General features: G+C 40.0%; 1 non-coding gene across 1 annotated transcript; it reads left to right on the top strand.

Annotated features, from left to right (window-relative positions):
* Positions 1-628: 628 nt before the first annotated feature.
* Positions 629-702, top strand: TRNAN-GUU (transfer RNA asparagine (anticodon GUU)). The gene has a single exon. It is a non-coding gene; the product is annotated as a tRNA-Asn (tRNA).
* Positions 703-10,792: the final 10,090 nt, after the last annotated feature.

Here is a 10,792-nt window from a genome sequence, read left to right on the forward strand (position 1 = left end):
AGAGTGACAATATACAGCCTTGATGTACTCCTTTTCCTATTTGGAACCAGCCTCTTGTTCCATGTCCAGTTCTAACTGTTGCTTCCTGACCTTCACACAGATTTCTCAAGAGGCAGGTCAGGTGGTCTGGTATTCCCATCTCTTTCAGAATTTTCCACAGTTTATTGTGATCCACACAGTCAAAGGCTTTGGCATAGTCAATAAAGCAGAAATAGATGCTTTTCTGGAACTCTCTTGCTTTTTTGATGATCCAGTGGATGTTTGCAATTTGATCTCTGGTTCCTCTGCCTTTTCTTTCTTTTTTTTTTTTTTTAATTTTTATTTCCCTATAAAACAAGCATAATAAATAGTTAACTCCCTGAAACAAAACGTTCCAAACGGGAGGGGGGTGGGGAGTAACAGCAGTATTTTAACACTCTTGCAATATGAAATTCTGTTCGATCTTGGTGTATTTTATAATTTTACAGTATGCTTAAAGGTGGAAAATAGAATTAAAGGGTTAGAAATGCTAACTGGAAAAGTCGGATTTTAATGAGAGGAATCAGCAAGCGGAAAAGAAAGAAACATTCACACGCTGCCTTTATTATTCTTCATAAAGGTTATGGCTGGAGATGGCAACCACATTGGAGTCTCTGTGGTGCAATCGGTTAGCGCGTTCGGCTGTTAACCGAAAGGTTGGTGGTTCGAGCCCACCCAGGGACGCTCTTCTATTTTACAAGATTGTCGCCGGCAGTTTTGCACAAATCATGGGGTTGAGGCTTCTGGGCTACGCTGAGCTGGATTTTCAGAGCCGGTGAAGAAGCACCGCGAGTCTCACTGCGCGGTCCGCGGGCAGGCTGAGGGGGCGGAGTTCTTCAGCTTCCGGCGCTCAGGGGCCCCTCCTCCAGCCGCCGGGCTCCCCGTGCGGCCAGGTGGGCGCTTCCTGCCAGCCCCGCCGGGCGCGTGCGTCCCGCGCCCTCCAGCCCCCGCGTGCTTTCACTTACACGCCCTTAGTTCCTAGACGCCCGGGCGCCCGGGCCGCTCGGCTGGTGACTCTGCCTTTTCTAGAACCAGCTTGAACATCTGGAATTTCATGGTTCACATATTGATGAGACCAAGTAGAAAGGAAAAAAGAAATTTGAGCAGATGAGCTCTATTAGAGTCTGTTTAGTTTTCCTTCCTTCAGTTTCCATGAAAGAAAGGAATCATCTCTGATCTCGTGAAAGGTAAATACTCCTGTATTCATAGTTGGTACTCATTTGGCAAGGACTTGGGAACTTTGCGTTTCTTCAGAACCTCCCCCTGTACCTGATATGATGCATAGCATGCATGTGTGCCAAGTTGCTTCAGTCACATCCGGCTCTTTGTGACCCTTTGAACTATAGCCCACCAGGCTTCTCTGCCCATGGGATTCTCCAGCAGGGTTACTGGAGTGGGGTGCCATTTCCTCCTTCAGGAGATCTTCCCAACTCAGGGATCAAAACCACATCTCTGAAGTCTCCTGCACTGCAGGTGTGTTTTTTACCACTAGCACCACCTGGGAAGCCCCATGATGCACAGCAGTAGCATATAAATTCCTTCTTTTTAGCATATTCTTTATTTCTGACTAGCACTAAATTTCCTGGGCTCAAAAAGCTAAATACTAAGAAGTATATTTTAAATTAAAATTTTTTTCCAATCTCAAATATATAGATTTGCACTCCAGAAATTGTAGATTTTTTTTCCAATTCAGTGATTTGTTTAAAATTTTATTGTAAACAATATAATACCTCTGGGTACTAGGGACGATTTTTCCTTACTATGAGTGCCTTTTTTATATTGTGGGCAAGATGAGAATAACTGAAACAACTGTCCCTTAAAATTGCTTAGTTGGTTAAAGGCCAAAGAACATTTTTTAAAATCTAAGTGCATTACAGAGTGGTCCTTTGAGGAATAGCTGTTAAGCACAAACTTAGCCCAGTGTGTTTATAAGGGATACTGCCTATTTCTAAACTTCTTGATTATGTATAATTGAGAAGTACTATAATTGGAATATTCTTAAGAGTTTTACTATATTATTAAATAATTAAAGCAGGCAATGATAAGTAACTAATCTAGAAAAAGAGAAATGTGGTTTCTTCTTGGAAACACCAAATTTTAATTAATGATACAGAGGATCAATTGACTTTTATTTAACATTTAGAATAATGCAGTAGAAGGAGTTATTAAAGAGGCAGCAGAGACCAGAGAGGGCCTGGGAGAGGGGAAAACTGATTCATATTGATATGTGGCTCACAATAAATCAACCAGGTAAGAGCTTTTATCACATGTATTATTTAAAGCAACATATGGGGATTAGGATTTAAAGTGGAGAAACGGGGGAAAGTCGTGACTGGGTAGTAGTGGGAAGGCCTAAAGTAGGATCAAGGCACTAACATCAGAAGTACTGACAAAAATATATTTCTTTGTTTGTTTGGTTTCTGTAGAAATAACCACCACAAAGTTTCAGTTGGACTATCATGGTATTTCAGCAACTATAGTCCCTCAGTTTATGTTTTTTTGGCTAAGGGCATGTACTGATAAACAAGACAGTGGATCAAGCCTTATCAAATTTGTCACTCAAGCTGTGCAGAACATACCCAAAGGACCTGGACTTTTCAGAGACACCTGTAACAGCGTGACCTCGTAACTCACCTTTCTCCTCCTCGTGCTGGACCACGCCTAGAGCCCAGCCCTGAGGATGGACGCTGGGTCACGTGCTCCCCTTGGGGCTCCGTACCTTGTGAAGTCTCTGATTTTTAACTTGGTTACCTTGTAGGGTCCTAGGCTCACAGCTTTTCTTCATGATTCTCTGCCTCATTTTACCCTCTCCTCCTAAGTCTTGGAAAAAATGTAACTACCCTGGGCTGCCCTACAACTTCTAAAGTCCTACTCAGAAATAGTAATGTGGAAAGGGTCAAGCCAAAAGGATTTAAATGGCCAGATTGGCTAGACTATATGAATAAAGAGGAATATGTCATGTGTGAGGGTATTGCTTTAGAGAACCTTGCTTCAACTGTCATATTTGACATATAAATCTGCAGCAGTATTAATATGAGGTCTTCTTTTTCAGAACTCTTTAGATCATGGACAACCAAAGTAAGTACTTTGTCTGTTTATCTTCCTCCCTATAGTGTTCATCCTGTCGTTACTGGTTTTGTGACGATGTTTCACTCGGTTTCAGAAAGGGCACGATTTGCTTTGTGCTGTTATGCTCCAGAATCTAATGGCTAGGTCAGTAGTTGGACCATAGACAAGATGGAGACAAAGGTCCCCTTTTCACCCTTTAAAAAATCTAAGAGTATTTCTCTGATAATGAATGATGTTGAGCATCTTTTCATGTGTTTGTTAGCCATCTGTATGTCTTCTTTGGAGAAATGTCTGTTTAGTTCTTTGGCCCATTTTTTGACTGGGTCATTTATTTTTCTGGATTTGAGCTGCAGGAGTTGCTTGTATATTTTTGAGATTAATCCTTTGTCTGTTGCTTCATTTGCTATTGTTTTCTCCCAATCTGAGGGCTGTCTTTTCACCTTGCTTATAGTTTCCTTTGCTGTGCTAAAGCTTTTAATTTTCATTAGGTCCCATTTGTTTATTTTTGTGTTTATTCCCAATATTGTGGGAGGTGGGTCATAGAGGATCCTGCTGTGATTTATGTCGGAGAGTGTTTTGCCTATGTTCTCCTCTAGGAGTTTTATAGTTTCTGGTCTTACATTTAGATCTTTAATCCATTTTGAGTTTATTTTTGTGTATGGTGTTAGAAAGTGAGGTACCACAATGAGGTACCGTTACATGCCAGTCAGGATGGCTGCTATCCAAAAGTCTACAAACAATAAATGCTGGAGAGGGTGTGGAGAAAAGGGAACCCTCTTACACTGTTGGTGGGAATGCAAACAAGTACAGCCGCTATGGAGAACAGTGTGGAGATTCCTTAAAAAACTGGAAATAGAACTGCCATATGACCCAGCAATCCCACTTTTGGGCATACACACCGAGGAAACCAGATCTGAAAGAGGCACGTGCACCCCAGTGTTCATCGCAGCACTGTTTATAATAGCCAGGACATGGAAGCAGCCTAGATGTCCATCAGCAGACGAATGGATAAGGAAGCTGTGGTACATATACACCATGGAATATTACTCAGCCGTTAAAAAGATTTCATTTGACTCAGTTCTAATGAGATGGATGAAACTGGAGCCCATTATACAGAGTGAAGTAAGCCAGAAAGATAAAGAACATTACAGCATACTAACACATATATATGGAATTTAGAAAGATGGTAACAATAACCCTATATGCAAAACAGAAAAAGAGACACAGATGTACAGAACAGACTTTTGGACTGTGGGAGAAGGCGAGGGTGGGATGTTTCGAGAGAACAGCATCGAAACATGTATGTTATCTATGGAGAAACAGGTCACCAGGTTGGATGCATGAGACAAGTGCTTGGTCCTGGTGCACTGGGAAGATCCAGAGGGATCGGGTAGAGAGGGAGGTGGGAGGGGGGATTGGGATGGGGAACACATGTAAATCCATGGCTGATTCATGTCAATGTATGACAAAACCCACTGAAATGTTGTGAAGTAATTAGCCTCCAACTAATAAAAATAAATGAAAAAAAAAAAAATCTAAGAGTAACCTAAGAAATTCTAATCTTATTGGGAATAAATTATATAATTGTCAGTGTTCCACCAGATAAGTTTTCCCTATTCTGTGTACATTGTATATACATAAAGTTTATTCAAATCATACTAATTAACAGATAGTGAATTTAATATGTTCATTGTTTAAAATTCTCAGATACATCCCCTATGTATATTTCTTAACATATGCAGATATATAGGTTTAAATAAGTAACAATCATTAAGTTCAGGCTGTTTTTCTCTAAGAAAATTCTAAATAAAATAGATATTGATCAAGGATATAAATAAAGACCTTTTCTTTTTAAAATTTTAAGATTCTAAAGGGGAAAATAATATATATTAGAGGGAAATGTTAGGAACAAAATCCTGTGAAGAGCAAAGAGGAATGATGCTACCAAAAATCAAGACTTTATGATAGTTACAGTATCAAGACAATGTGGCAAGTGCAAAAGTGTAGACTAATATGTTTGTCATTGGAACAGAATAGAGAGTCCAGAGTAGATACCCATAGATATAGTCAACTGATCTTTGACAAAGGAATAAGGCTTGCAATGGAACAAAGATTTTTCAACAAATAGTGCTGGAGCAACTGGACATTGACATGCAAAAATTTACTCAAGACACTGACCTCACACTCTTCACAAAAATTAACTCAAATGTACTATAGACCTGAATGTAAAGAGTGAAACTATCAAATCCTTAAAAAATGACATAGGAGAAAATCTAGATAATCTTGAGTATAGTGATTTTTTTTAATACAACCCCAAAATCACAACCAATGAAAGAAACAGTTGATAAGCTGAACTTCATTAAAATAAAAAACTTCTACTTTGCAAAAAGAGACAATATCAAGCATGTTAGAAGACAAGAAACATCCTGAGAGAAAATATCTGCAGTGACACATCTGATAAAGAACTGTATGTAAAACATACAAAGTACTCAAACTTAACAACAATAAAATCCTGTGAAAATTGGGCCAAAAAACTTAAGTTTTCAGTCTCAAGTGACTTGCCCACTGTGCTCCTTCTCCAAGAGTGATCCAATAGGGGTTTCTGCTGGGGGTGACCAGGATCTGAGCTTTAAGTCTAGAAGGGACTAAAGAGATCTAAGCACCTCACAAAAGAAAATATACAGATGACAAGTAAGTACGTCACATTAGTATGGCCAAAATCTGGCACATTCATTTCAGTTCAGTTCAGTCACTCAGTTGTGTCCGACTCTTTGTGACTCCATGAACCACAGCACGACAGGCCTCCCTGTCCATCACCAACTCCTGGAATCCACCCAAACCCATGTCCATTGAGCCGGTGATGCCATCCAACCATCTCATCTTCTGTCATCCCCTTCTCCTCCTGCCCTCAATCTTTCCCAGCATCAGGGTCTTTTCCAAGGAGTCAGCTCTTCACATCAGGTGGCCAAAGTATTGGAGTTTCAGCTTCAACATCAGTCCTTCCATTGAACACCCAGGATTGATCTCCTCTAGGATGGACTGGTTGGATCTCCTTGCAGTCCAAGGGACTCTAAAGAGTCTTCTCCAACATGTCAGTTCAAAAGCATCCATTCTTCAGTGCTCAGCTTTCTTCACAGTCCAACTCTCACATCCATACATGACCACTGGAAAAACCATAGCCTTGACTACATGGACCTTTGTCAGCAAAGTAATGTCTTTGCTTTTTAATATACTGTCTAGGTTGGTCATAACTTTCCTTCCAAGGAGTAAGCGTCTTTTAATTTCATGGCTGCAGTCACCATCTTCAGTGATTTTGGAGCTCAGAAAAATAAAGTCAGCCGCTGTTTCCACTGTTTCCCCATCTATTTGCCATTAAGTGATGGGACCAGATACCATGATCTTAGTTTTCTGAATGTTGAGCTTTAAGCCAACTTTTTCACTCTCCTCTTTCACTTTCATCAAGAGACTCTTTAGTTTCTCTTCACTTTCTGTCATAAGGGTGGTGTCATCTGCATATCTGAGGTTATTGATATTTCTCCTGGCAATTTTTATTCCTGTTTGTGCTTCCTCCAGCCCAGCATTTCTCATGATGTATTCTGCATATAAGTTAAATAAGCAGGGTGACAATATACAGCCTCGACGTACTCCTTTTCCTATTTGGAACCAGCCTCTTGTTCCATGTCCAGTTCTAACTGTTGCTTCCTGACCTACATACAGATTTCTCAAGAGGCAGGTCAGGCGATCTGGTATTCCCATCTTTTTCAGAATTTTCCACAGTTTATTGTGATCCACACTGTCAAAGGCTTTGGCATAGTCGATAAAGCAGAAATAGATGTTTTTCTGAAACTCTTGCTTTTTCGATGATCCAGCGGATGTTTGCAATTTGATCTCTGGTTCCTCTGCCTTTTCTAAACCCAGCCTGAACATCTGGAAGTTCTCAGTTCACGTATTGCTGAAGCCTGGCTTGGAGAATTTTGAGCATTACTTTACTAGTGTGTGAGATGAGTGCAGTTGTGGGGCAGTTTCAGCATTCTTTGGGATTACCTTTCTTTGGCAATACTGGAATGAAAACTGACCTTTTCCAGTCCTGTGGCCACTGCTGAGTTTTCCAAATTTGGTGACATATAGCATCATCTTTTAGGATTTGAAATCGCTCAACTGGAATTCCATCACTTCCATTAGCTTTGTTTGTAGTGATGCTTCCTAAGACCCACTGGACTTCACATTCCAGGATGTCTGGCTCTAGGTGAATGATCATACCATCGTGATTATCTGGGTCCTGAAGATCTTTTTTGTTCAGTTCTTCTGTGTATTCTTGCCACGTCTTCTTTTTTTTCTTTTTTTTAGGTTGTGAATATTTTTTAAGTCAACAGGCTGTTAAATATCTGACACACATGCTCTCACGTGACGCTCCTGCCCAGACTGCAAAGGTGAAGAAATGAGAAAAATGAGCCACAAGCAAATGGTGGATCTGGATGAAAACCCAGGTCTGGCAAACTCTCAGAGAGACCGTTCTCTGAAAAACAAGAAATAAAAAGAGGTCATGTGGGGTTTGGAGTGGTGGTGTGGCAAGCCATTGGACAGTTGGAGAGTCAGACCTGAGAAACGGGCAGTGAGACCTCCCGGGTACTTTTTTTTTCTTTTCTTTTTTTTTTCTTCTCTTTTCTTTTTTTTTTTTTTTCTTTTTTTCTTTTTTATTTTTCAGTTGGTTTTGTCATACATTGATATGAATCAGCCATAGAGTTACACGTATTCCCCATCCCGGTCCCCCCTCCCACCTCCCTCTCCACCCGATTCCTCTGGGTCTTCCCAGCCCAACAGGCCCGAGCACTTGACTCTTGCATCCCACCTGGGCTGGTGGTCTGTTTCACCACAGATAATATACATGCTGTTCTTTTGAAACATCCCACCCTCACCTTCTCCCACAGAGTTCAAAAGTCTGTTCTGTACTTCTGCGTCTCTTCTTCTGCCCTGCATGTAGGGCCATCGTTACCATCTTTCTAAATTCCATATATATGCGTTAGTATACTGTATTGCTCTTTATCTTTCTGGCTTACTTCACTCTGTATAATGGGCTCCAGTTTCATCCATCTCGTTAGAACTGACTCAAATGAATTCTTTTTAACGGCTGAGTAATATTCCATGGTGTATATGTACCACAGCTTCCTTATCCATTCGTCTGCTGATGGGCATCTAGGTTGCTTCCATGTCCTGGCTATTATAAACAGTGCTGTGATGAACATTGGGGTGCACGTGTCTCTTTCAGATCTGGTTTCCTCAGTGTGTATGCCCAGAAGTGGTATTGCTGGGTCATATGGTAGTTCTATTTCCAGTTTTTTAAGAAATCTCCACACTGTTTTCCATAGTGGCTGTACTAGTTTGCATTCCCACCAACAGTGTAAGAGGGTTCCCTTTTCTCCACACCCTCTCCAGCATTTATTGCTTGTAGACTTTTGGATAGTAGCCATCCTGACTTTGCCACCTCTTCTTAATATCTTCTGCTTCTGTTAGGTCCCTACCATTTCTTTCCTTTATTGAGCCTATCTTTGCATGAAATGTTTTCTTGGTATCTCCAGTTTTCTGGCACTTTGATAACACCAAATGCTGGTGATGATATGAAGCAATAGGAAATCTTATACATTTCTGGTTGGAATGCAAAATGGTACAGCCACTTTGAGAGGTAGTTTGTCAGTTTCTTAAAAAAATAAATATATTCTTAACATACAATCCAGATATCATACTCATTATTATTTACTCAAAGGTGTTGAAAACAAATCCACACAAGATCTTGTGCTTATATCTGTCTTCTGTCCCGGTATATGTATTTATCATAGAAGTGTATTTTATTGAAAGTACAATAATGAAATTGGTAGCCTAGTTCTTGGAGAAGGCAATGGCACCCCACTCCAGTACTCTTGCCTGAAAAATCCCATGGACGGAGTAGCCTGGCAGGCTGCAGTCCATGGGGTCGCACAGAGTCGGACACAGCTGAAGCGACTTAGCAGCAGCAGCAGCAGCCTAGTTCTTGACTTCTGTTTGGTGTATTTTCATAAATATTAACATCATGTAGCTTCTCAGATTGCACAGTGGTAAAGACTCCTGCCAGTGCAGGAGACACAGGAGTTACAGGTTTGGTTCCTGGGTCAGGAAGATGCCTTGGAGAAGGAAATGGCAATCCACTTCAGTATGCTTGCCTGGAAAATTCTGTGGACAGAGGAGTCTGGCAGGCTACAGTCCATGGGGTCGCAAAGAGATGGACATGACTTTGCGACTGAGCACACACATGAATAAATATCATAAAAGTAATTTTTATTTATAGACGATAGTAAAAAGATATAAAGGTAATAAAAACAATGAGTTTAGATTTATCTGATGAAATATAAATCTGTACATAAATTAAACCCCAAAATACACATGTTTAATAAAAGAGTTTATTGATTCTCCTTTTATTCTGAAAATTGTGGTCATGTAATCATATTTAGGAGACTTAGCCCTAGAGGTTTTTGAGTCATTTATTATCTGGAGTTAATTGTATTCATTGAGCATCATAGAAGCAGTGACTTTTTGAATCTGGAAGCTGCAACCAATGGAAACTTAGCTATGTGGGATAATTTTCATTTTTATTTTGTAATATGTATGAAAGCTTTACTTTTGTATGCATGCTGAATCATGCCTTACCTCACTACAAACCAGGGAATATGTTTTTCTTTTGAACCACTGCATATAAGATGTCAGAAAATTTCATCCAGACAAAGGCAGGTTTCAGAATTATCAGTTGGCAAAGTCCATGGTATACCAGATTGTCAAGTAGGCAGAGACCTAGGGGCCTAGAACCAAAAGGAATTTTGTGCCAATACCATGCAATTTGATTACTATAGCTTTGTAGTTAGTCTGAAGTCAGAGAGGTTGCTATCTCCAGTTTTGTACTCTTTTCTCAAGATTGTTCTGGCAATTTTAGGTCTTCTGTGATTCCATATAAATTTTTGGATTATTTGTTCTAGTTCTGTGAAAAAAAAATTGCCTTAGTTCTGTCGTGGGTAATTTGGTATGGATTGAATTAAATTATAGATTGCTTTTTGTAGTATAACCATTTTGTTAATCCTAAACATTCCATTTGAAGAGCATAGAATACCTTTCTACTTCTTTGAGTCATCTGCAGTTTCCTTCTTCAGTGTTTTTAGTTTTCAGAGTGTAAGTCTTTCACCTTCTTGGATAAGTTTGTTCCAAGGTATTTAATTTTGTGTGATTTTTATTTGTTGTTAATTTCATTGGGATATAGTTGCTTTACAATGTATTAGTTTCTGCTATACAGAAAAGCTATTTTATGTGATTTGAAATGGGAGTTTTTCTTTACTTTCCTTCTCTGATAGTTCATTATTACTGTATTGAAAAGCAAGAGATTTCTGTATACTAGTCTGTTGTATCCTGCAACTTTACTGAATCATTTATTCTAATAGTTTTTTTGTGGAGACTTAAGGCTTTTCTACACACACACACACACACACACACACGCACACGCACACCCACACACGCATGACACACCTGCGCACACATGTGCGCGCACGCACACACGCACATGCACACACACGCACACACACACGTTGCTGCTGTTGTTTAGTTGCTAAGTCATGTCTGACTCTTGTGGCCCCATGGACTGTAGCCTGCCAGGCTCCTCTGTCCAGGGTATTTACCAGGCAAGAATACT

The sequence above is a fragment of the Muntiacus reevesi genome, chromosome 8 (genome assembly GCF_963930625.1).
Source record: "Muntiacus reevesi chromosome 8, mMunRee1.1, whole genome shotgun sequence".
NCBI lineage: Eukaryota > Metazoa > Chordata > Mammalia > Artiodactyla > Cervidae > Muntiacus > Muntiacus reevesi.